This window comes from Melospiza melodia, chromosome 12 (genome assembly GCF_035770615.1).
Source record: "Melospiza melodia melodia isolate bMelMel2 chromosome 12, bMelMel2.pri, whole genome shotgun sequence".
Taxonomy (NCBI): Eukaryota; Metazoa; Chordata; class Aves; order Passeriformes; family Passerellidae; genus Melospiza; species Melospiza melodia.
The window spans coordinates 22601098-22624514 of record NC_086205.1 but is presented as its reverse complement, the minus strand read 5'-3'; the positions used below and the strand labels follow the sequence as shown (position 1 = coordinate 22624514).

At 39.1% G+C, this 23417-nt stretch overlaps 2 long non-coding RNA genes across 3 annotated transcripts in view; one reads left to right on the top strand and one right to left on the bottom strand.

The window, feature by feature from the left end:
- Nucleotides 1–23417, top strand: part of LOC134423839 (uncharacterized) — a 33318-nt gene that overhangs the window by 8582 nt on the left and 1319 nt on the right. The window contains exons 3-11 of the long non-coding RNA XR_010029210.1: nucleotides 562–607; nucleotides 3630–3821; nucleotides 5972–6159; nucleotides 12123–12274; nucleotides 12936–13039; nucleotides 14236–14399; nucleotides 16242–16305; nucleotides 21455–21516; nucleotides 22101–22236. This is a non-coding gene — a long non-coding RNA (uncharacterized LOC134423839). The remainder of the gene's footprint in view (nucleotides 1–561; nucleotides 608–3629; nucleotides 3822–5971; nucleotides 6160–12122; nucleotides 12275–12935; nucleotides 13040–14235; nucleotides 14400–16241; nucleotides 16306–21454; nucleotides 21517–22100; nucleotides 22237–23417) is intronic.
- LOC134423840 (uncharacterized) overlaps nucleotides 15030–23417 on the bottom strand; it is a 40759-nt gene continuing 32371 nt past the window's right edge. For both annotated transcript variants that reach the window (XR_010029212.1, XR_010029211.1), the window contains exons 2-3: nucleotides 17517–17964; nucleotides 15030–15791 (exon numbers count right to left, since the gene is read on the bottom strand). This is a non-coding gene — a long non-coding RNA (uncharacterized LOC134423840). The remainder of the gene's footprint in view (nucleotides 15792–17516; nucleotides 17965–23417) is intronic.

The following is a 23417-nucleotide window of genomic DNA, read 5'->3' as shown; positions in this document are numbered from 1 at the left end:
TAGTCCAAATCCGTGAGAATGAGAACAAAAGAAAGTAAGTATGAAAATTGATTTGAATATTGGTACTTTGGCAGAAAAAATAATTCCCTCAGGCAGCTGTCCATCTGGTGCCCAGTTTGTGTCACACAAACCAAGGTCATCCTAACAAATGTGTAACATATTCATGGCTAACAAGATTTGTTACCTGCATTGTTTGTTATGTTTCTTTGATTGACTGTATTCCTTTAAAATTAAGCTGTGATTTCATAAGCTTCAGAATTTGTTCTGCTTCTACAAATTCCCCACCTTCCCACCCAGTAATTTTGTATTTTAACTTTTTATGGCAGGAAAAGCTGAAGTGTTCATGTTTCTAAAAAGTCTTAGGAAATGGTAATTAATTGCATGACCACCTTCAAAGTCTGCATTAGGCTGCTGGGGAGCAGGGTATTTATTTGGTCATTCCTTCAGCTCTTGGGATATTAGAAAAATACCATTATTATCATAATATCAAATGCAAAACCAAGGCTCTGTCATAGCCATAATATGTTCAACTGAGTTATCTTTCTCCTCCTCCCTTTCTAGATCACTCCAAGATATGATTTGTTGAAAATGTATGCATGCTTTTCAGGTAAGGAGGCAATGCTTTTTTCCAGTATTATGGGAAAAAAATTGTAATGAGTGGGTTGCTTATACAACTTGCTCTGCAGGTTGGTCTATTGGGCTCTAAATCTGACCTATTATTTTTGCTTCCTTCAGTACATTGGCTTGCATTTAATGCCTCATCTCTTTTCCCTCATGATTTCAATGGCAAAATTTGCTCAGTTTTCATTATGGTAAAAATTCCTTTAAGGTTATGGATAAAAACAGAATTTAAAGTAGTGTGGTGATATTAAAGTCTCTAACCGTTACAGATGAATAGCAGAATGTTGGGAATGTTCCTGCTAACTGTGCTGCAGGAAAGAAAAAAAAAAGAAAAGAATATGTACAAAGTGGAGGTACAAGAAGATTTTGGAGGGCAGAGAAAATGCTTTCCAGTGGGAGATTTCTGTTGAGCTTATAAAAAAAGAAAGTTAAGCCTGTATAAACACCTTTCTGTGAAGAAAACATGAAATACTACAGGATTCTTTAATCTACCAAAGAAACATATAGCAAGAACCAGTAGCTTGGAGCTAAAGCAAAACAATTTCAAATTAGAAATAAAGCACTGCTGTTTTCTCTCTGTTTCACAGAGATGGTAATTAAACTTTGGGGCAGGCTAACTTGCAGTAGAAAATGGTAGGCGTCATCTCTGGGGACTTTCAAACACAGTCTGTATACTTTCTGAAAGTTATTTTTTGCCTGAACACAAGTAATGGGGGGCTCAATATCAGAGGTAATTGGATGGAATATAAGCATCTGAAACAAAAACTCAGTGTAGATGAACTAATCTCTTCTCCTGGCCTTAAATGTATGAAAATATAGATTACATTACTGCAATGTGTTTGTTTCCTACACCTAATTGGTTTTCTTTCAAGGCTCAAAAATCTTTAGTCACTGCAGCTTGCATCACTAACCTTTAAGAATTCAAAACAATGCTCTTTACTTTGCTGAATTGTCACATACTATGTGTCTCTAAATCCATCTGAATGTGCCATTTCCAACTCCTGATTAGCACCAGGAGCCCAGTCAAGGATGACAGAACAGCATCCAATTCTGTTGATCTCTACTGCAATTACAACAGTCAATAGCTGCATAAGGGCCATCCTACAGCTTAAGTCTTTTCAGAAAAAACTGCTTGAAAACCTGTTATATCACAGGGATTATTGATGGGAATAGGGTGATTGACAGGAAATTTTCAAAAACCCAAACCTTTCTAAGATGAATTACAGCACAAATACGTAACCCACCGAGAATGGACTGACTTCAGTGCCAATTCCTGTGGACAGATTCCCCACCAGACACTTGCAACAGTTCCGATCCCAGAGCAAGATGCTTTCCTGTTTCCAAGGACACAGTGATTTAAATGTTCCCTATTCTCCCTGAGCAAGTCAGAAATTGCCCTGGGTTGGATGTGTGACAGTGAGTGCTCAGACAAATTGGTGGGGTGGGGTTAAGCCATAAACTGTGTCCAAAATGCCCTATCAAGGAACTCAGAGGATTATTTTCTGAGGAGTGTCAGCTACTGTTGCAGCGCTGATTTAATACAAAAATGTGTGCAGCTACTCTGCCCTAATCCCCATTCTTCCTTCTTATGCCTTGTTGAGTTTTCCTCCAGCAGCTCTTCCTAACAGAATGTGATTCCACTCTTTCAAACACTTTTTTGCTTGATTCACTTTGTCTCATAGAGTATTTATCTTCTTCCTATTTCTGATTGCCACTGATGTCCTTTCTCCTAGAAGATATATTCATCTATTCATATATTCACTATTTTTTCAGATTTTATTTATATCAGGTCGGTAGAAAAATATAATAAATTGCTGTGACTCAGGAGTGCTCAGAGAAATAAATTGTCCAAGACTTTTAATAAAACTATGCTGTCTTCTAAGCCAGGGTCTTTGTAAACAAAGGCATTACACGAGAATAAAACTTTCCTAAGCTCTGATGCCAGGTCTTGAGGATGCCATGCTTTGGTTACTCCAAACTTGAATATGAATAGATCATTGGCAATTGGCTTTTCCCAAACCCTGTCTGTAAGGAAGTTTTCATGGTCAGTGCTGCTATCAGCCCTAACTCCATGCACTCCTGATCCAGATTTTGTCCCACTCAGGACAAAGTGAAGAAGGAACTCCCACAGAAATGCCAGTGGTGCTTTACTTCCCCCAAAACACTTCCCCTTGAAAAGTAGACCTGTAAAAAAAATATTTTAAAAAATAAATCAATCAATCCTGACTAATCTAAACCTTCAATCCCAAATCAGTCCACTTTGTGTGTGTGACCATGCAGCTGGTGGGACTCCTGAAGTTCAGAGCAAGTGTCCCAGCTATTTTACATGTTTTGAGTAGGGAATAGATAGTTCACCTTAGAGTGCAGCTAATGCTAATTTTTTTAAACTCTTCATTAATTTGAATTCTAACTCACACATCTTGTTGTCAATTGAATGCATTATCTCCTTTTCCCATCACATGCTATTATATAGGTACTTCTTGGGTAAGAAATTGTCTCTATTAGCATTTCTGTCATGCAGAACAAGCATTCTGTCAGTGTTGGCAGCTCTTTTTTACTACAGGTCTCAAATGTGAATTGAATTTTATATAAATTTCATGCTGTGACTTAAATTATTTCCCTTGAAGAATGACTACCTGTAACACTCCTTTTAGTGGAGAGTCCTCAAAGAATCCCAACTATGGGACTTGGTAGTGGAGTTAAAAATCAAGAAGGGGATTTTAGGTGAAAGAACATTTTATCCAAAGCATTTGTCACAGTAATTTCAGCTGTTCCATCATAAGGAGGAGGGCTAGCTATGATTTTTTAGAGTTCCAGGTATTTCTGATGTTCTACATTACTAAATATCAGTTCCCAGGTGTGAATCTTGGCACTAAGTTGTTAAATCCTTCTGCTTTTGAAAGCTGCTTCAAAATATCCTTCAAATGTAAGGAAGGATAATTTTGGAAATCCAATCAGCAACACATATGGTGTGCTGACTGTATTTTTTATATCTCATATGCCTGCAGAAGACATGGGAGAAGCCCAGGAGAATCTTACATGGATTGTTCGTGCTGCCCAGGATTTCCCTCACAGAGAATTGGTGGCGTCACCCTTTAACAGTTTTGTTCCCTGAAATCCCTCTTTTGAAAATTAACAAAGGCAAATAACTTCAGTCTCCTCCTTCCTGTAGAGGAGGGAAACTGGAAAAGCAGTTGCAGGTGAGTGCACTAGGAAATGATATGATAGGAGCACTTTGCAAAACGTTTTTTAAAAAGCTTTTATCATGTTAACTGGTACAGCACCCAGCACAGAGTTGCAATCATGTTCCCTGTTAAAGAGAATTGACTTAATTCATTTTCATGTTGTGACCTGCAACAGTTTAATTTACCTGAGAGCATTCTTCCTGTCAATACAGGCTGGATGGAAACATGATAACTTCAGGTTATGTTAAGTGTCTGATTTGTGATGCAGTTTACCTCTGCAATGACTGCACTGTTCAAATTAATTAATACCAGATCATTATCTTTAGATGGCAGGCAGATGTTGAGGTTATGGTGTTTGTGAACCCTAAGCCTGTCTTTTTTTTCTGTACAGATAACCAGCAGTTGCTATATAAATTGGAGAGCCAAGGTCTAGGCCTTCTGGCAGTCAATTGGTTTTGTAATTATCTTAGTAATAGTTCTCAATTATTATTCAGTAAAGGTCATCTTTTCTCTGCTAATGGGTCACGGCACCCCCTCGGGATGCAGAGATGGGCCAGTTCTCCTTTTTATCATGTAAATGACTTGCCATCTGTGTGCCACCCAGGTTCATCCAAGGCAGTTCTGAAAACACTGACTATTAATATCAAAGCTGCAGATTCTGGCAGGATTGTAGAATTGGTTTAAAATATTTTTAAAGATGGGCTGTGTTTCTTGAAATTTTCAAGACTCTATTAAATGCCGTGGACAGCTTGCTTAGTGGAAATTGTCTTCAAGTAATACAATGATTAAAAATGCAAACTTTTATTTTAACTAGTGGCATTTTTAGTTAACAAACTCTGATACCCTTTTTTCCAGCCCATGCCTGCCTTCATTTGTGTCCCATTGTATTTACTTCTGCTATGTGATTGCCTGGGGGAAGTTAAATTGCCAACTGTAGTTATTACACTTGCACAAAACTTCTTTATTCCCTTCTCTAGATCATGTTTACATTGCAGGCTGTGCTGAAAGTGAATAAAATGAAAAAGTCATCATTTGTTTCTACTCTATTGTAATAGCCATGCTGTAATTGGTGCTGTTTCATATAAAATTACCATATAAATTGTGCCATCCAAAGCTGCAACAGAAAGAGCAAGAGTATTTACAATAAATGGCAAATCCCTGTTAATTATTGATAGCCTAATAAACACACCATTATAATTCAGTCTTATTATTCATTATTAATAAAAACTCTTATTTACTATTCATTGTGTAAGGATCAATTATGATTAACTGTTCTTAAAATGAATGGTCCGCATGCATGTTTCTATTTTCAGGGCCTTTTCCATTGAGGGAAAGGCTTTCTGTATTGAAATGCTCTGTCCAACATGGCTGTACCCAAACAGCTTCACAGGCACCAGTGTCCTGCTCCTGGTGTCTGTGAAAAGCTGCTATGAGCTCTGTCAGAGGCAGTTAAGGATTTTGTTTCTTTGGAGGTCATCACTTGGCCCAAAGGTGGTTGACTTTTGACCTAGGATGTTCTTGGCCTCCTGGGCGCACAGAAGTTTACCTTTAATAGTAATGAAGCTTTGCTTCATTTAAGTAAAGAAGTAAAGCTTTGCTTTACTGCTTAGTAATGTCAGGGACCTCTTTTTAAAATAAACTCTGCCAAAATTTCATTGAGGCATCATCATAAATCTTGGTGGTTTCAAAGCCTTATTTTGCTGGGGGAAGAGGCTGAATTCCAGGCATTAGAGTGACAATGTGTCCCTGTGTGGATCTGCAGAGTGACCATCAGCTATTGTGTGAATGAAGATTTCCCCAGAAATGATCAATTTATTGAGCCTTTGCCCTTATAATACTTTTTATGTAGATGCAACCAGCCCAGTCTTCCTAGACTGCATTGCCAGACTCAAGACTTTTACCTTCTGGTGTTGGTAGTGTCACTGCTGGCTGTAGGACAGGACTAGAAGTATTCACAGCCAACACTGCCAACTCCCTTTTCCTACCAGGCTTATGATTTTCTGACATCTCTTCCAAGCATAACTGAATTGGCAATTGCCACTAAGAAATAGCACTAGAGAATATTGATTTCTTGCAATGCAGACCAAATGCTTTCCTTCTTTGTTTCAGGTTTTTATGCTTCTGACCAGACTTTGGCTGATATTTTGCTTTGTCCCTCATTTCAGGTCCTTGATGCACAGATAACTCCACCATATCCCCTGTTAGATGTTAAATGCTGCAAATCCCATCTGAGATGCAATGAGACAAGAAGTCGCTGCCCACCAGTGCTCCTGGGGTGTGCCACACATGGAAGTGCCTTGAAGTTTTCACAGGACATGAATATGGGGCAGGGGGATGATCACTGCATGCCAAGGTGAGTCTTTCCTTCAGATCTGACTGGATTTCACACTGATTTATCAGTGTAATGTCTGCAGGCAGCATTCTTGAGTTATCCAGAGCTGCTTGGCACAGAGAAGTTTCTGCATATGCAGTTTTTGTTTGACAAGGGTTCTCCACTGTCTTTCCCCAACTGCCCACTTCAGAATTCAAAATATCTGTAAAATGCTCTGTATTTTTCCACGATGTGCCAGTTCTCACCAGCTGTGATTTTCCAATAGAGTGATGCACTATAAGGCAGCCAACTGACTTGTAAAAGGATATGAGTTTGTGTGCCAAGGAGAGTTTAGCATAATGTTTCAACTGCAAATATAAAACACAGTTTCAAAGTTGGAAGAGAAGAAATTCAAAAGTATATAAATATGATATGTATAAATATTTTTTATTTTGTTTCAAATTTTGTCTTACTCTGCTATGTATATGGCATCTGAGACACAGTGAATATTTTTAGCACATAAGAAATAATTCACTTAGTTTATGGACACAAAGCAGTGTATAAACCATGTAGCTCAATAAATGCTTTGTTTCCAATTCTTATGTGCATGACACATCTGGAATTATTCCAGAAATTCATATCAAGGTAAGTCCTGCCAGCAGAATGAAGTTACAACAGAAGCCTTGGGTAACTCGTGGCACCTTTACCAGCAGAGCAGGGGGAATATGCTGTAGCACCACGCCTGTGCCTCGTGTTCTCACCTCTCCTCAAGGCCATACCAGAGTGCCCCTGCTTAACCAGTGTCCCCATTGCCCAGGGGAGCTGTCTCACAGGCTGGGCTGCACAAGTCACACCTTCCTATTGAGGTGTTGACACATCTTAAATAAGAGCTGCATTTGCTCTCTCTTTAACTGGTCAGTGGCCCTTTGCACGGTGTTCTTGGGCAGCTCTCCCAGCTCCTCCTGAGGTAATTAAATATTGATCTTGCCCCTTTTGCAGATGAAAATGCTCACGCTGTGTTTCAAGAAAGGATCACTTTTTCATGGTGTCATGGTTCAACCCCAGCCAGCAATTCAGTTTCACAGATCTGCTGCTCCCCAGCAGGGCTGAAGAGAAAACCAGAAAAGTGACAGGCAGAAAACACATGAGTTGAGATAAAGATACTTCAGTAGGGAAAATAATAACACAGAGTGCAAAGCAAGGCATGGAATTCATTGCCCACTTCCCATGTCCAGGCAGGCGTGCAGCCATCCCCAAAAAGCCAGGTTCCATCACCCCATCAGGGATGGGACACCCTTGGGGCACTTGGGGGCTGCTCTCCCAGCTGTGCCCTCTCCCAAATCCCTGTGCCCCCAGCCCCCTTGCTGCTGGAGGGAATGAGGAGCAGAAAAGGCCCTGCCAGTGTAAGTTCTGCTCAGCCATAGCTAAAACATCCCTGTGCTATCAACACTTTCCAAACGCAGCCCTATGTTAGCTCTATGAGGAAAATTATCTCTATCCCAGGCAAAAGCAGTGCACTCTGTTACTCTAGTTGATATAATTTTCTAATTAAGGTATAATTAATGTATAATGCAGTAGAAATACTAGGTGGGAGTGAAATTGTGACCATCTACTGTTATTGAAAATGTTCTATGAGCCCCATTATGCCGTTGTACAATTATGCTCTAAATGTCAGTGATGTGAGGAGCACAAACAAGAAGTCACTGTTATTAGACATGCTTTTATTATGCAGCCTAACTGAGAGCAATATTGTGTTTAAGAATAAGCAGGGAAGTAAAATATGAGGGATTTTGATCACAGAGAAATCAGTTTTACCATGTGCTGTAAATATTACTGAGGCAGCAGCATGCCTACTTTTCAGAAGCCAGAAAAAGAACAAAACAAAGGCAGGAATATCATGAATTGTAATTTGCTGCAAATGCAAACTATTCAATGTATTTAGTATTTTTTTTCATTTTTTCTTTGTTTTGTTTTGTTTTCAAGTACGGTAATATACATATTTTGATCACTTTGCTGGAACCTCAAAACATGGAAATACAGCACCAATGAGACTTGAAAGCTCCATCAAATGCCTGCTGAAAAGTGTCTGTTGCTGGCACAACTGCAAGAGCTTTTGCTATTTTTTCAACCAACATTTGCAGCATTTCCCACCTAGTGCAGAAAATGGTGGCTGCTTGCATAAACATATATTTAAGGCTTAAAAGAGCCAACTTTGAAGTTAGTCCAAGTGTTGGTGTTTACAGAGGAGTGTGTTATGAGAGAAGCAGCCTGTTCATTAGCTCTCTGTGGCAAATCTTTCCTTGAATTCAGCAAAACAAGAGTTAAACTTTCATTCCTCTTGCAGCTGAAATACAGCTCTGGTGCAGTGCACTCCTGCACCATCCTCCTCCTTGCCTTCTGTGTATGGTATAATTATCAGATTCATTATAATAACTCTTGCATGTAAGTATTGTACTTACCCGAGGGCAGCCTGGGAGATTTTACATTTGCAAGCCCCATTTTGTTCTTCTGTAATAAAACTCTACACTGAACATAGGGTGGCACCAGGCAAACATCAAAATGTTTAATATTTAGTAGATAAAGGAATGAAGACTATGATATGCTCTTGCAGAGAAATGAAGACTGGTAGATTGAAGGCAGCTAAATTATTAAGCCAAATACATAATTATTTAGCAATATAATGACTAGATATTCAATGAATGTTTTCTTATTTATCAGATTAAATAATAATTAAATTGGTCTTCATAACAGGGGAATGAGACAAAGGTTTTTCTTTAATTTTACATTCCCACTTAAAGTTTTCATTTAAGCAGATTTTGATAACCTGGGAGTGCAGAACTGTGCAATCTGTGGGAAAATGGCAGCACCAAGGAAGTTATATTTTAGGTTTTTTTACAACAGAGATATGTTCAATAACCAGGTCAGCTTTTCTAGGAGAAAAGAAAGCAAATAAACCCAGCCTCCCACCAAAACTTAATTTGATGCAGATGAATGAAACGTCAGCAGACTTTTGGCCCTAAGTGGAAAGGGGAACAATGAAAGGCAGGTTTTTTTTGTTGAGAGATAATTTTTTGTTGTTTTACACTTCTGAGATTTGAAGCCTGCCTGAAAAAAATTGGAACTCAAATATAGGTCTTTGTTTTTAAAATTTTGTTTTTCATTTACATGAATGCAGGAAGCTTGGGAATATCTCATTTTATTGCTTTTGTGATTATAGAAAAGAAAAATCTGTAACTTTATGTGCTGTATTCCTGTGCCATATACTAGATTAATAGCAGCAGAAGATCATTATCCAGGCTAAATTTTAACCCATTCTCAGTGCAGTCCTTTGGGCCTGTCTCACTGGGGATTCCCCTATAATGTATAACATTCATTTGGGTCTAAACTTCTGGTTTTAATGGTGTTGTCTCCCTGAACCATGGGCTGTAGAGTGCTGAATACCAAACATTGTTCAGTACATCCTGATGTGAAATATTTCCCTTTCTGATAGCTGTGCCACATAACAAGTGTTCAGAAAACACATGGATGAGGTGCTTAGCAAATGGTTCAGTGGTGGATTGGTCCTGTAAGGTTGATAACTGCTCTTGATGGCCTTAGAGGTCTTTTCCAAGCTTAATGATTCAGTGATTCTTATCTGGAACCTGCACATGCCCCTTCCCAGGAAACTGAGTACAAAACCTGTGCTTTTCCAGCCCCTGGGTGCCTGTGTCTGCTCTTGTCCCTCCGTTCTCAGCTGAAGTGGCTTTCCCTGGGTGGGCTGCCAAGGCAGTGTGGTCCCCAGTGCTGCTGCTGCCCTCTGGATGGCTGCTCTGCTCCCACCTCAGAGCAGGGACAGCCACCCCTGTGGGTCCCAGGTTTTGGGGGAAACCAGGGAGGTCACAGAGAATGTGGAGTTAGAGGCAGGCGAGAGCTGAGGGGAAGAACTGCAATGGCAAGGGCTGTGCTAGAGGGGACCAGGAGCTGGAGGGAGTGGAAAAGCACGGAGGGGTTGTTTTATTCTGAAAGCCCAGTTACTGCATGTACAGAAGGTATCACAACCCTGGGATGTGCTTTGGTGTATTTTCTAATCTCCATAGTGGCAAGGAATCAAACTAATCCCCGTTAGTGCTGGCAGTGTGGAAGTGCCTCCAGCAGCCAGTGCAAGGCACTGAGGATGGAAACAGCAAAAAGCCTTAAAATGCTTCTCTAACCCTGAAATGAGCTCATCCACTGCCCCAAGCCTTTCTAGGGAGGCAGGTACCCCCAGCACTTGGCACCTTGGATGCCATGGCTGGCTGCACTCGCTGGGGGAGCTTCACAACACTGACAAATGGCCTGGGGGGTTCCTTAACCAAGAGCAAGAATGATAGCAGAGCTAATGTACACCCTCCAACACTCTGCGCTGTATTTTGGGGTTTTTAGTGGTGTAGCCAAAGTGTGAAAATGGATGCAGGGCTTTTAAAGCTTCCCAATAAAGAGAAAACATTGTTTGAAGCCATGGAAGCTGCATATCCACTGGCACAGCAGCTAATGCAGTTTGCTTCTCCAATAGTGCCCTCAAGTACCTTTAGATATTCATATATAAAATGTAAGTACATAACCTGCTGTAAAAAGCTACAGCAGTGCCCTTGGCAAGCTTCCCTGGCCTGTGGAGGGTAATTAAATGTGGAACACAAACACAGCTCCAAAATTGACCTCAGTATATGTCCAGCTTTTTCTCATACAAATGCTGTGAGATTTATGCATGCTAATAAGAGTATTTGTTGTATCTTGATGGAGAATTTTGCCTTTGTAACCTAATCACAACTCACTAGGCAAAAAAGAAAAAAAGAAAAAAAAAATGAAGATACTTTTTCCATCAATTTCAAGAAGGATTTAGATCCATACACAGCCCTGCCAGCCTCCAATTCCAGACTCCTGCTGGAGGTGAGTAAACCAGAAGGGTCAGCTTGTTCTGGATGGAAATGTGTCTACAGCAAAGGCCAGCTTGGAAACACAGCTTTGTGTTTCAGCCAAAAATCAGACAGAAATTATCACAGCTGAAATGTTACATCAGGCCCTGGTAACTGCTCACAGCAAACCACACAACTGCATGGGAGGAAGGCATGACTTCAAATCTGTTCTTTTCAGGTAAAATAGTGAATGCTCCTGTGTCATTCTCATGAGCGCCATGGTTCCCACAAGTACCATATATAAAAGGAAAAAGAAAGAAACATCTGCATTTTTAATATGCTTTCAAAATGTCTTGAGATAATTTTGTGATTGGGGGTTTTTAGGCATTCACCTGTGCTTTTAATGCAATTATGTGATTTATGCTGTAGGTCACCCTCTTTGTCTGTCCATACCAAATGGCTCATAGTAAGCTAGTCAGAAATGTTTATTAGAAATGGCTTGTGCTAGAATTATGAGTTCCCAATTTTTTTTTCTGGAAAAATAGAAGTTCTGATAAAAACTTTAAAGCAGCTAGATTGCTGCTGTCCAGGAGGACTTTACTAAGAAGTTTATTGGAGAAGATTATTGAGAAGAGGAAAAACAGAACCAACAAATAATCAACTAAGGTCTGGAGGAATAAGATTCAAGTAGCATTTCTGCAGACAGAGTTTTGGCACATAGGCAGAGAAAGAAAATACAATTATAAATTACAAAAATTGTTGGCTAAGAAAATGAGCAATTTGATACAGATTTACTGTTTAAAAATTGAGGTGCAATATTTGTAGTTAAACATTTATATAAATGAAAGCTGTGTGTATATTTCTGTACAAATGATGAAGGTGACCCTGATTTAGTTCATTAAAAAAAAAAATGGAACATTTAAATATGTAAATGATAGATGAGCTAAGTTTAGGGAGGGTTATCATAAATGTCTGTTATCTTTGAACATGAACATATGCTCACTATGCTAATTCTGTAGCATCCTTAGATCAAATGCTGGCATATTTCAGTGTTGTGCATTGCTTTAAATTTTGACTTCAGATTTCATAATTTTCTTTATTTTAAGGTTATATTAAGGGGTTTTTTTGTTCCAGTCACCAAATGCCAAATTAAGAAGGACCATCTGGAGGAAGAAATTTTCCTGTGTTCCTCTGTTAGTCTTGAGAAGTTGCATCTTGCTGGACACTGCACTGAAAACCGTCCAGAAGCATATGAGACCAGAACCTGACCACTCCATAATTCATAAGTAAATTTAAGTAATATCTTACAAAGGATAAACTTTATTTAAATTTTCCTTAAAAATGCATGCCTTTGAAATTGCTAAGATCAAAGCCCCAAATTTTTAAACAGACTGGTGGCTCAAGGTTGCTGGTGTCTGTATGTGCTTGAAGTTTTGTTTTAAGAGATGATATTTGTCACAAAAGAAAACCATTATTCAATGTATGGAAACAAATTTCTCGGTTCCTGATTGTCCAAGAAACACTCCTGTGGATTTATTCCTGAAAACTTACAGAAACACACTTTTGGTACAATGAGGGGATGAAGTTTGACTGCTGTTTTATAAATCTCATTGCCATTTTTAGGTTTTTTATTTCAGCTGAAGATGATAGCAGTTTATATTTTCATTTCAAACATGACCCACCGAACATTTTCCTATTAATTTAAGCTCTTGCATCTCAGTTTTGTGCCCCCCAAGAGCTTTTTTGTTAAGGTGTAAATATGTCCCTAAAATAATGAAAGTGCCATTCTCACCTTTTTATTCATTTAGGTGCCCAGGAAGGGAACTGCAAAGGCATTTAACTAACACCATCTTTTTAGTATAAAGAGATAGCATTAACACAAGTATCTCTGCAGATCATTAGTTTGGTTCTTCTCTAATGTGTTCTCCCTTGAATTTTGTATATCAGAATACAGTGTGAGGTAAATAAATGGCATACACATCTGGGAAGAGGCACTGGAAGTTTTCACTCCTTGCTCACCTCTCTCTCTTGCCACTGGGCTGATCCACAGAGTGAGTATTCATTAAATCCTTTTCTCCAAGCTGAGGAACAGCCCTCTCTGTGTCCTGTATGGCTGAATCCCAGCAGAGGAGAGCAGGTCACTTAGTTTAAGTGACGTTGTAAAACTGCTGCCTTGTGTCTGAAGAATAAAAACCACAGGAGGTTCTACATGTTGTAGCATGAATCCTGAAATTCTTTATTTTTTACAGAATAGACTGGGGTATTTTTTGCCTCATCCACACTCTGTTCCCACATGGCTCTTGGAATGTTCCACAAAACCTCCAATGATACATTGTGGGAACTGGTAAAAAACCTGGAACAATGTTGTGAAAAGATATCAAAATATTTCACTTCAGAAGAAATGTTCTGATGCTTCGTGCTTTTTCAGATGATGGTATTTTGACCTTTTGGAAAAAAGGTCTGAAATATTTGCTCTTTGAATGAAATGACAAATAGAGATTTGATGTGTAAAAGTATCCATTGCTTTCCTAGGTAAACTGTCCTGCTGGCTGCCTATCTGTGATAAACTCCTTTGAATTTGAGTTTTTTAGGATTAGCTTCTAGCCATTGCATGAAATTAAACAATATTCAACCCTTTATACCAACCATAAAAATGAACACTAGTCTGAAAATTTTACAAGAAGAGTTTGCAAAGTCAGTCAGGCTACTGGTTATTGTGGCAGTGTTTCAGATCTTAAAGCATTTACAATAATTTTGGTGTCTGAGACAATGACTATCAGGAGTTATGGTGAAGTGTGGCCTTTTAGAGCAGTCTTGCCACCAACCCATGTGCAAATGAAATAAAACAAATAAGCCTCAGCATTTCCAATTAAGAATCTCAACTCTGGTGTTCTGTTGTCCTCTAAAACAATTTGGCAAAGCCTCTCTAGCACAAGGTTGGGTTTTTTCAGTCAACTAAGAGCCAGCCAATGTTCTTGGACTCAGCCTGTACTCCAGTCTTGGGTGTTTTAAGGATGTAAAGAAAGCAGAGGGAAATTTCAGGGAAATGACTTGGCGTTTTTCCATTGTTGCTAATAGGATTAGAAAAGTGATGAATTGTCACTGGAGGTTTTGATATCTCCTAATAAAGAAGACAATCTGCAAGCAATACTTGCAACCAGCTGTTGCTATTTATGGTGCAATTCTGTTTGGCAGGCAGAGTTTCTTTGATTTCCAGCACTCAGAACCTTCACTGCCTTTTTTCCAGGCTGGGCCATCCAGGTTTGCCATCCTGCCTGGATCCAGCAGCTGCAGAGCCACAAAGTTGGGATGGATGTCCACTTTTAATAGGAAGGAAAAAAACAAAGCAGGAAGGAGGATTGTCACAGGTTTTTAGTCTCAAATGCTTTTTAAACTGATCAAGCTATTTGGGTAAGTGACACCTGTCCAGGTGATTGTCCCCAAGCTGAGGGTCAGTCTGTGAGGGAAGGGATCAGTTGTGTTATTTTATTATCTCTGAACACAGTGTACACAACTTTGCCCCTGGTTTACTCATGATGTAACACTTACAAAATTAACTAAATAATGTGGCTCCATGTCCAAAATTTTTAAAGTTTCTCACAAAACCAGAATTTAATGAGATTTTAATGATTTTTGTTTTCATATTTTGTTCATTGATAAAAGATATTATGAGGAGGAGATTTATGCCTTGTCACTGTCTGTGAGAAAGAAGAAAACTAATGTACATGTACTTGGATGAAACCTTTTGAGTTACATTTTTCTTGGTTAAACTAACAAAATCTAGCGTATTAAATCCCTGAAATTTATGAAAATAAGCATAGTATATTGAATTTTCTCGTCCCAATGCCATTGTGGGACATGTTTCAAAATGTTCAAAGCATTTCATTAGAAAACTTTTTAAGACATTGCAAAATTTATTTTAATTTTAAGCTAACTAGGTAATAGTGTTTGCAGAGAAAAGATTTCCTGTGAAATAATTATTTTGAGGTTTTAATAATAAAAATAGGTTATTTCATATATTACTTCACAGCAGTCTGAGGCTGGGAAATTTTCTTCCATTTATTCCTTAATTTTAAAACGTGATGTGAATGTGGTGATATTCAACAAGTCAGAGCATTTCTTCTAATAACAGAGTGTGTTATTATTCAGTAGAAGTGTCAAGAAAATAGGTTTTCTCAAAAAAACCAAAACTAAACAGTAAATAAAGGACATTTAAAAACATTTGTCTGTGAGACAATCAAGTGGTTTTGGTGTTTAAACTGCACTGACAGTCCTTGTCCAAATAACAAAGGGTGAATGTTTAGACATCACCTAACCTATTGAAATAAATTGGAAATACCCTATAAAGAAAGAAGAGTTGACATTTTATGTTACTAACACTCCCTTAACACCAGGGAGTGTGTCCTGATATGAATCAATCCTTTGATAAAGACAGAACACAAAAAATTCAAAAAGCAACTCAGATTAACAGAATAATTTAGACATTTATAGCCCATTTTCACTGCCACATTGTGCCAGAAGAGCAAAGCAGCAGAAGTGATATATAGATCATTGATTTTTATCCCTTTCAGAGCAGCCCTTCTTAGTATTTTTAATGAAACATTAAATGATTGTAATGTAAACTGTAACAGAATGGCACACTTTTATACTTTCTTAATTGGATGCTAATATCCATGTCAGTATTTGCATGAAAAATGGTGCACTAAGCCAAAATATCAAGGTTTTTAAAACTCATAATCATTCTTCTGCTGATACCATCTGTCAGCTTAATCTTCACCTCCCAGAATTCAACGAAGAGGGTGCCTTCAGGGGAAGGAAAAGAGAAAAAAAAATTACAGTTATGAAAGTGCAGTAAATTGAGTTTAAACCATGGGCCTGAAATCCCATTTGATTATATAGGGATCATTAGTCATTAATTGTCAAAGCTGGAAAATTATTAGGAATTGCTGTTGGGACACTGTCAGTCATCATCCCTGGAGGAGCTGTGGGAACCCCTGGGGAAGGGATGGAGATGGGATGGGGATGGGATGGGGATGGGATGGAGAAGGGGTGGATGTGGGATGGAGAGGAGATGGAGAAGGGGGAATATGGGATGGGGATGGGATGCAGGGCAGTGCAGATGCATGGCTGGCACAGCAAGTCCCTGAGGAGGAGTACATTTAACATTTCAGATCTGTACATTTAACTGGCTCCCCACATTTCATATGAATTTTCTGAATTATTTGTCCTATGTTTGCTTATCTTTGATTCCAGAATGACTTGAAGTGATCTGACTGAACAAATTTCCCAGAATCAGAGTCCTCAGACTGACATTCTGGTAAGTTAATAGCAGAAGACTCTTTCAGAATACTTTAAAAAATGGGATCCCTATTTTTCTTTTCTCTTTCTTCCTCCCCACTCTTTATTCAGAAGAAATTGCAGATTACCACAGGGAGGGAAGTGTCTCATATATTTCCTTGTAAGTTGTTTTAAACCTCAAGTAGTTTATCCTACTTCCATTTATTAATACAAGACAGAGTCTAAAGCACACAGAGACACAACACATATTCATTTAGCAGTGACAGGTTAACCAGGCTTTCTAAAGAGTATTGGACTCTGTTCAGTCAGTGCCATTCTCCAGCTCTTTCTTTGGTCCATTGTGGGGAATCTGAATGAGGAATTAAACTCCCCTATCAGATAATAATCAGTCATTCTGATGAGAGAGAATTTCCATAATTTATCTGCCAAGGTGAGTTTCCACACAGGGCAGAGGAGCAGCCAGAGGCAGGGAATCCACTTCAGCTGGCACGAGTCTATTGAGGCCTCCAACAACACAAAGGCTCCACGTTGCTCCTTCCAAAGAGACTTTTTTACTGCAGGACATGGAATCACCTCCTTTCTGGAGAAGTTAATTGTGGTTACACCAAAGGCCAAATTAATTTCATCATCAGCTTACAAATCAAAGTTGGGTCAATAAGGACCTACGTACTACTTCAAATAATAAAATCCCTTATAAGGAGAGGAATTATTTGCCCTCCCTTTTAAGTATTTCTCTTGGGAAATGAAATGGAGAAGGGCAGAAAATGGCACCACCATCTGTTTTATAAATTCTAAGTGTCTTTTCACATTCATAAGCCTTTAAGCCAGAGCTTCTTGGCTTTTCATGTTTTTTCAAAGGTGACTTGAAACTGTTTTTTGTGAGCATGCACATCTTACTTTTGGGTTTCACCTACATATTTCTCTAGAAGTCCACTTTTATTTCAGAACCTGGCAAGTAATTTAGCACTTATTTATTGAAACATGTGCATGAGCCTTAAAACCACCAGACAGTTGCAGCACAAACATCTGTCTTTTCAAAAGATAACACCCTGTCAAAATGGCCCAGAGCAAAATCCCTTGCCTTGGTTTGAAGTAGAAGCAGCAGCAGCAGCTACAGTAGTTAGAGAGCAAGTATTTTTGGAAAGATGACAGCTGGGTTGTCAGACATTAATGCTGAATTACACAATGCTTGTATGCTACAGCAGAGATGTAATAAGCAATTATTCTTACATTATCATATATGGGGCTGCCAAAGTAGTGTCTGAGAGGCAAGATAAAGGGCTCGAGGTCTGCACTGGTTCCATTGATGCTGGGGGGTTTCCATCAAATGGAGTTAAGTCTATTTTCAGTCTTGTCATCTGAGGAAGTATCAGCTTAAACATCTGTCATGGCAAAGAGATATCAGCAAATGGCATCTCCGAGGCAGAATTATCCCAAGCATGAGAGAAGCAGGCGAGCTAGTTACTGTAACTGCTGCTGATCAGAATTTAGCTTCTTCATCAGCAGATTTAGTACAGAGAGTAAAATCATATTTACTTAATCTTCAGCGTTGGAACTCTCGACAAATTTCATTGTATTTCACATATGTCATTTTTACACAGCGCTGTTAAAAAGATCACTGCAGTCTTCAAAGAAAGTAAGAGGTCTCTGGGTAGTATTTATTTAGATCTTTTCTCATCTGGAAAGAGAAAATAAAAGAACTCCAGTCAGGGAGAAGGATGAGCAAACATATTGAATAGCTCCTTTGTCAAAGGAAACAGCCAAGCAAGCCTAGGGCTGGAAAACAAATGACTGGGGGTGATATGGCACAGGTCTGTGCAATTATAAATAAAGAAATTAGGAGAAAGGAATTGCTCTCTGTTTCTCAAAATAGAAGCACAAAAGGACAGAAAATGGGTTGTTGGGGTTACAGGATCCAGACAATCACAAGGTCATTTTCCGACATCCAGTTTAATGATCCATTTAGTTAGACTAGTTAAACAACTAGTCAAATTCATGGCTATGAGCCAGAAATATATTTGAGGTTAAAACTCCAGCAGCAGAATTGATGGAAGGAAAAAACTCCATTGAGGACTTAGTAGATGTAATTTCTGCCTCAGTTGCAAAGTCTTATCCTTTGTAATTTCTCCCTTGGTGTGCACTGCTGGAGAGTGGCTGATGGCCCAAAGCAGACCTGACATGGATCTTCTCATGCTCTAAATCACAAGGCTGGAAATTTAACTCCTTCCAATTGTCAGGAACCCATTGAAGTCACATGACCCATGCAGATTTATTCTGAGAGCCTCTATGTATTTGTAACTATCAGTAAAAAGGAAGGACCTTAGGAAAACTAAGAATATAACCAGTAAAGTTTTAAGAAAATTTATTTGCAAGTTTTTTCATTACCTTAAAATAACAACTGTTAGAAATTTTATTTGAAATAATTGTGTGGTTTTCCAAGAATCATCATTCAACAGCTGCTCCATCTCAGCTCCTGGCAAAGGTGGTAAGCACGGTTCTCCAGACATGACTTTGCTAAACCAAGGCAGGGTGTTATTTTCAGTCAGATTCCTCAAAAATTATTTCTAGCATCATCTCACACTTCTGGTTTCTTAGATTTCAACTCAGATTAAGCAGTAACTCATCCAGAGAGGACACGAAAATAGTGGAATCCAACACAATTAAATAAATTCACAGTCAAGTCATGTTAAGAAAGCTCAGTGTCTTTCCCTTTCCACTTGGGACCATGCAACACCCAACTGCCCAGCTGTTTTTGGGAAGAATGACAGGCTTCAAGCACAATGGCAACTAAGCAGAAGCATTGCTTAGACTATCAGCTGAACCAAATGTGGCTCTGCCATCTGAAGTCAGTTTTATGTGGTATTCATAAATTCAGTTTTTATGTCACTGAGAGTCACTAAATATCGATTCTCATGTTAAACAGGATCTGCTTCCCCTTTCATTTTAGAGAGACCAAAACCTGTGAGATTCTGCTCCACATCCACTTTTCCAAGCTGAGAGAGAACTCTGTGCATGGGTGTCTGTCCAGCTGTGGAATTCTGGTTGTGGATAGAATTCTGATACCTCTGTTCCAGCACACCTGTGTTCCAGCTGGGCTCTGGCTTCATCCTTCCTCTGACTGACCCACAGCTGGGCTGGTAGCTGTGCCAAATACACATTTAAGGGAGCCTCTAATGAATCCCCACTGAAATTCCATCAGCTGTGCAAAGTATATTGATTAAATGCTACTTGCCACACAGGGAAATGTTTTCTGGGGTGTGCATTTGTTGGTAAGAAAAATTGACTAGCAGGGTACCTGAAATTCATTCACAGCATCTATTCATAGCACATAGACACATTCTGCAATTATAGTCACTATTAAGAAAAATCAACAAAAGGCTACAGCATTATCTGAGCTTCTCCAGCAATTTCCTCTCACAAATTAGGCATGCCTTCCTTTTTCTTTTGTTGTCCAAGGAAGTATTATTTGTATAATGTTCCACTGTGCTTTAAATAGTTTTCCAGAGCATTTCTCAGATGAATTAAAAATAAAGTTACCTGCTATTGAAATACTGTTATTCCTTTGTTGCCTCAGATTCTCAGTTTCAGATGTGCCAGGGTTAAAAAAAGTCCTCTCTAACTCTCACAAAGCCCTCCAGGGAGTCCCTGTCACATTTAATCTTTCCCTGTCTCCCTGTTTCTCAGGGTGGCTTCTGAATAACAGCAGTTTTGTCTATTTCATTTGCTCTTTCTCTTACACACACCCAGTTGAAGAAAAGTAATTGAAACTATGGCATCTCACCTTGCAGTATCTGTGTAGTTTGAACCGAGGTGTGTCTAGAGATCAAATTTCTGCTTATCAAGTGCATAAAAGTGATCCAAAGCCTGGAGACATCACTGAACTCTGCAGGAGTTCACTTGCTGAGCAGGTGTTCATGGCCCACCACAGGAAGAGAGATTTGGGGTAGAAATAGCTTTTCACCTCTACCAACGGAGGAGCTTTTTGCTGCAATTTGCACCTCTGGACCTGCCAGTGACACCCAGGTTGCTCTGAATGAGTCTGGCAGCCCGGGCTGAGCACAGCAGTGAGCCATCAAACAGCTCAGTGTCTCCTGCCTGGCTTTTGCTGTGAAACACAAACTGGTGATGCTGCGGGAGCTCTGTGTTTGTTTGCTACACTTGAGCCACAGCGGCTGCATCTCTTTCCATGCCATGGTGCACACACTTCTGACTCACCATCAGAAAATTCTGCCCATTTCCTACACAACTGACCATTTGCTTTCAGTTATGCAATTTATTTTTTTTTTTTTAAGTAGAAGTTTGATTTTCTTTTTATGTTAGTTTATACAAATAAAACAATCACCAATGTTAGGCAACCTCCTTTAGAAATGAAGCAGAAATGGGCTGGTCAGGCCTCATCAGACAAACAGTCTTCTTTTGAGATAAACCACCCTATTTCCCAGAAATTGAAGTCTCATGGAAATCATCCCTGCATCTGGAAACATCCAGGATTCACTAAGCATCTAGTCTGCCTTCCACAAAGGGGGATCTTTGCATAAACCATTGTCTAATTTGAGGGTTTTTTAATAAAACTGCTATGCTGGATGGAACAATTTTGGACCTTGAACATTGTCAAAGAATTCTGTTCCCTAAATATCTCCAGTGCAGAGCTGCTCTTGTTTGTAATAGTGTGTGCTTACATCCTCTCCTTGCTTTTCTATTGACAAAGACATTTAAAACCTTACAACTGATTTTTTAAAAATGAAATACTTACATGTTAGGCTTCTGAAAGTCTCTTCTAGGGATTTATGCTTTAAGTTCATTCTCAAAACCTCATTCTTCTTAAACTGTAGTGATATTGGGATATTAAAACATTAATTCTGTGAGGATTTTTGCTACTCCCATTTTCTTTCAGAACCTCACAAATTATCATTTTGTTATTATGGTCTTGTGGAAACCTATTCTTGGTGTGAATGATAAGACAGGTGTTTGTCATTTTGAAGACTGGTAAAGGTATTTTAAGGCAGTACTTAGCAGCATAAATTAAGTGTTCTCTAATAATCTACCTGAAATGTTCAAGAATATTTTCTATGCAATTATGAAAATAGACTAGAGAAATTATATACATTCTCAGGACTGGGTTGCATTTTTATATTTTATCACAGAGCAGTTCTGGCTATTTCTTGCAGGACCTAACCCCATTTGCTGGCTCTTTCCAGAGGCAGGACTTTGGTACAAATGGCACAGACAGGTAAATTACAGAGGTATCAGTGCTCCAAGCAGATCTTTGGATGTTTGTCCCAAGGCTTGGGATCACTTTGTGATGGGACGTTAGTGGCTCCAGGAGGGAAAAAAGAAAAGAATCACAATGAAACAACAGTCAGAAAATGGTACATAAGGGATGGAAATGCTCTCATGCTGCACCTCTGACCACTGCCCTTTACATTTTCTGCAGTACATTTTCTTCTGCTTTTGCCCGGCTCGTTTTGTGTTTTACTGCACCCAGTGAAACAGGTTGGAGTGCTTCCCTCACAAAATCACAATGAAGCAGCCACACAACCTTGCTGTCAAATACATTTTGTTAATTTTCCCTTCATTTGATCTCTCCTATTTACACCATGTTTCACAGTTCTTTGTATTCCTGTTCTAAGTATTTCCTCTGCAAACCTGGCCTTAAAATATCTGCTGGCTGCTTTCCCTGCCTTATGTTTTAGCCAAGCTACATCTAAATTACCTTAAATTTCTTTTTTATCTCATGTGAATGCTTACAATTCTTTGGCTAGGTTTTTTGTGGGGTGTGTTAATGCTGTGCTTTGCCACTCCTCTCCCCACCAGGGCCCTCTCTCCCATCAGCAATGGATTTGTGGCACTGAGATGTCCATGGGCAGCTGCTGGATCACAACCTGAGGATTCCTGCTGAGCTTCTTTTGTGGAAGAGCTGGCACAGACAGGAAGAAAAGCTGCTTTTAAGGTATGCTAAGATAAAAGAGAGCAGCAGCAGCTCTGTGAGAAACTCCAGGGTTGCTCTTGCTGCCCTAGGATAGTTGACTGTACACAGATTTTGTCTGGATGCCCATTTTTATTTTAGGCATTCCTTAGAATTGAGCCTCTTTTTGATAAGAGATAATTTCTTGTTAAAGTTGGTCTTTGATCTCCAAGTGGAGGTTTGGGAACAAGTACAATTTAAAATATTTCTTAACAGCAGAAATTATAATAGTAGTTGTGTTGCCTTTTTTAAAGTAAGTTTTGTCTCTGCTAGTGAATATCTGCAATTTGTGCTATTGTTCCTCAGATGAAAGTGTGGGGTTTCTTTACAATGAAGAATTCTACTATCATAGAATTGGAGAGCTCTTTGGGTAAATAAACCTCCTTTCATCTCCTTAGCCTTTCACTTGGATCATTTATCCACTATAGATCTAATAATTGAGATGAAACCCACACAATATTTTATTCTTTAAACTGACAATGTGGGCAACATAACACAGCTGGCCTTTTTCCTTCTTTCACATCTATTTTGAGACAGGGTTGGTGGCCAAATGACACTGCCACAAACCACTGTCCTGATGTCACTAAGGGCAATGAGGCAATGACCTGGCTTTCTTTGTCCAGCTGTAAATTTTTAGAAGGTATGGTAAGATTTATATTCTATGTGGGGCTATGAATTTTCATTTCCATTAAAATTTATTCCAAAAAATAACCACAAGTCACTTTTAAACACAGAAGTTTTGGGTTTGTTTTTTTTTTTAACTGCATAACTGCAGCTGTTTTCTGCCTGAGAACCTGGTTAGCACGTGGTGTGAAATATTGCTACATGCGTTTCAGAAAGTCAAAAGCCCAACTATTGTTGCTGTGCAGCAGAAGTGATGGGGTTCTTGAGAATATGAGTGGTGAGCAGTTACTCAGATTAATACCAGGATGTCTGCAGTCCACTAAAGAGCATGGGCAATCACTCAGACACCTGAGCACTGCACAGGGAGGACATTCACAGCAGAAAATGTTCAGATATATTGCTGAAAATACATAACATTTCTGTGAATAAATGAAGCTCAGAGTCCTGCTTGGTGTACTCAGGATCTAACTAACAAAGAAGATTAAATGTGAGTGGGAGATGCATGACTTGAGATCTAACCAGTGGAAACACACACAACAAAG